Here is a 4,063-nt window from a genome sequence, read left to right on the forward strand (position 1 = left end):
TACTTTGGGGGAGTAGGAACAGAGATGGGACCCTGAATTCAAGAAGTTGCTCCCAGGGCACTGGTTTTCTGGCCAGGAATCTGGAGGGAGAGAAACCAGATGCTGAAACACAGACCATTTCCCCCTTCAGGTAAGTTCCAGAAACATGGAGGGTTTTCCAGTAAGTAAGGCCCCATTGTCCACCTTTCTGCAGATCCTCTTGCTTCAAGACTGTACGAAAGAAGAGAGGAAGAGTTGCAGTATTTGCTCAACTTATTTATGTGGTGGATTATGATTTTATTGAACAAAATGTAAGACATGTCCCATTTCTTTCCTTTCTTCCTGCTCCAAATCGAATCTGGCTAGGTTGAAAGGGAATTCTATTTTATTTTCGTGCTTCTATTTGTGTTTCAATTCATGGTTCCTGTTCTATTTCACAACTGGCGCCTGTGGTGACTGAGAGAACTTTTGTAATATTATACAATTCCTATTACTCTTAAATGTGTGTATGGAAAGGTCTAAAGGCCACACATTTGAAGTGAGCTAGCAATTCATTTTTATTTTTATATTTATGGTCATTTACACTTTCCCCCCAGCCAATGAAAGGGAAACATTATTGAGGCCCCGGGAACATGGTCACCCTGCAGGCAGAGGAAGAGCCAGTCCTTGGGGTCTTCTTGATCTTCATTTTGGGGCGTAGGTTAGTGTGGCTGCACTTCTTTCGCTGCTGTTGACAGCGCAAGGATGCAGGTGAGCAGAGTAGGTGCGGCTGATCATCTTGCTGCATTTTTATTTCCAGGCGACCTGGTGAAAGGATGGCTTGATGGTGTCATCCCACAAGTGCAGCACCCAGTGCAAGGTGGACTCTTTCTAAATATTGTAGTCTGAGAGAATGCAGCCATCCTCCATCTGTTCTCCAGCAAAGATCAGATGCTACTGGTCAGGTGTGATGCCCTCCATGGGTTTGGTTTGATTTTGACATTCTCAGTGGAATCACTGAGCTAGTCCTGGTGGTGATAGTCTTGCCGTTCAGGGTTTTCATAAAGATTTGCTTCTCTGAGTCTGCTACTTGGCTGCCTCATTGATGAGAAAGAACTCATTTACATGTTTGATAATTGTATGTTGAAATTGTGGGATGTAATTGTATTTAATTTTTCTAGATCCTTGAAGGTATGAGAATAAGTAAAGATGATGAAAATTGAAAATACAACAGTAGAACTTGGAAAAGAAGAAAGGCTGAAAAGGGAAAAGAAATAGAAACTCTTCAGAGAAATGAACTACTTAAAATCTTAGAAACTAAAATGAGCACTGTAAGTGAGCACGCGAGCAAATCAAAATGTACTTATACCATTATTACAACTGACAAATGTACATAGCCAATAGTTAAAGTATTCAACAAAGAGAAATGGGTGTGAGATCCTGAGATAATATCATTATTTGCAATATTTAGCTGGATATCTTATGCCTTTGATGACACTAAAACTACAGTATTTACAGAAAACAATGAATGATTTCAAATATAATAGAAATGATTTTGAAATGTGATGCCAGAATGACTGAAACATTTGTTGATAAAAATGAAATAACCCCTTGATAATATCATGCTCCCTGACTTCAAATTAGACTAGAAAGTGATAGTAATCAAAACAGTAGTGTACTGGAACAAAGACAGACACAGGTCAAAAGAATTGAGGTCCCAGAAATAAATGCACATATATATGGACAAAGGAGTAAAGATCATACAATGGAGAAAGAAAAACTTCTTCAACAAATGGTATTGGAAAACCTAGACAGCCACATGCAAAAAAAAAAAAAAGACAAACAAAAAATAAAACTAGGTCTTTAATACCATGTAAAAAAAAAATCAAAATGGATATAAGACCTGAAACGATAAAACACAAAGAAGAAAACATAGATGATACACTCCTGGACATTACCTCAGAGATGTATTTTCAGACTCTAATAGCAAAGGAAGCAAAAACAAAAATAAATAAATGGGACTACCTCAAATTAAAAGAAGTTTTCTACAGCAAAAGAAAATATCTCAAAAACAAAAAAGTAATGAGCTTACTGAGAGAAGATATTTGTATATCACACATCTGACAGGGGGTAAATCTCCAAAATATATAAAGAACTCATATAATTCAACAACAAAAAAATCAAACAACCCAATCAAAAAATGGACAAAAGAGTTAAACAAACACTTCTCCAAAGAAGATATCCATGTGACCCATAGGCCACATGAAAAAATATTCAATGCCATTTATTATAAGGGAAATGCAAACCAGAACCACAATAAGATAACCACCTATGCCTTTGAAAATGACCCGTATTAAAAAGGCTGCACACCACCTGCACTGGTGAGGTTGTGGGTAAAGTCTCTCAGTGGGAATGCAAACTGATGTAGCCTCTATGGAAAATGGCATGAGTTTTGGTTTTAGTTGTTAAAAAACTAGAAATGGTAATACCACATGACCAGCAATACTATTCCCAAGTATTTATCCAAAGGACGGGAAAACACTCATTTGAAAAGAGCCCCTGTGTTCATTGCAGCATTATTCTCAATAGCCAAGACCTGGAAGCAACCTGAACGCCCATTAACAGATGATTAGATGACTGGATGAAGACTTGGTGATATATAAGTTTTGGGGAATACCACTTAACTATTAAAAATGGTGAAATCTTGCCTTTTGTGACAATATGGATAGAACTTAAAGTGATTATGTTAAGTGAAATAAGTCAGAAAATGAAAAATAACCAGTTTCACACATTTGCAAAATGTAAATAACCAAAGGAAAAAAACTGGCAAAACTCCCTAAAATAACTCCAGGACTCTGAAAATAGGGTGGTGAGCAGAGGGGGAGAGGAAAGGGAGGAAGGGGGGCAGGAAAGGCCAGAGGACGTCACCGCAACCCTGTGATGCCCAAGGACATTGGTGGAGAAGGAAGCATTAATCCTCCCCCTACCCCACCCCCAGAGTCCAGGAGCTGTACGCCCCAAATGACACAGTTTTGTAAATGAATGGTAAGACAATAAAATTTGATTAAGGGCCTCCCTGGTTAAGCCTCAGTGCTATGAAGCTACCCGCAGCCACTGCAGCACGGGTTCCATCCCCGGCCAGGGAGCTACCCACATGGCGCAGCAGACCTCTCCTGTCTCACCTGCTGCTCCCCTCAGCAGTGTACTTCAGTATTACATCTGCCTGTTCTGTTCCCCACTCTGTCTCTGGTGAATCCTCTAACCTCCTGCACCTCTGGCCTACATCCCAGCTTTTATATGCATAAATAAATAAATCTTTAAAATTTTTGATTAAAACAATAAACTTTCTCTAGAATGAAGACATTACAATGAGATTATTAATTTATGAGTAAAAACATGTGAAATTATATCATTCAACTAGATGGCACTAGCTACAAAATCCAATTGAATTAACACTTACTATACAGATCATTGAACGACCACGAGCAAACAAAACATTGACGTTAGTGTTTCAGGACTCTTGTAAAAGAAGACATTTTTGTTCTAAGTGAAGAACTGATCAAGTTTCAATTTTAGGTATTGATTTTAGTGTATTTGATAGGAAATATTTTAGTCTGCCGATGGGCTGTGCCGCCAATCCCTCTAGTTCTTTCAGGCATACAGAAGACGTTTTAGGTTGTCCCAGATGGAAACTTTAGGAAATGCTGAAAAAGACACAGGATCCCCAACCCAGCATGCCTGGCAGGATTCCCATTTACAAATGGACCATGCTAATGGGTCCTTTCCAATTTAGAGACTCTAATCTCAGTATCTCAACATCCTGTTTACCACCTGCTGTGGGAAGGCCAAAATTAGACCTGCCAGTGGCACATTTCATTGAATAATCTGTGGTCTATGCACGTATTTTCTTTGTGAACATTTTAGGACTTTTATCATTTAACTGAATTTCCCATATCTTCTAAGGGTTCCATACTATTTGACTATCCAGATACAGTCTTTACATTTGCAAGTTCAATAAAGAATTTCCTGATTCTTTATACTTACTTTTTTAGGTTCCTTTCTATGATCTAACTCATCACCTTTATATTTCTACAAGAAACATGAA

This window comes from Talpa occidentalis, unplaced genomic scaffold (genome assembly GCF_014898055.3).
Source record: "Talpa occidentalis isolate TD23 unplaced genomic scaffold, MPIMG_talOcc4v2.1 talOcc4.11, whole genome shotgun sequence".
In the NCBI taxonomy this organism is placed as follows: Eukaryota; Metazoa; Chordata; class Mammalia; order Eulipotyphla; family Talpidae; genus Talpa; species Talpa occidentalis.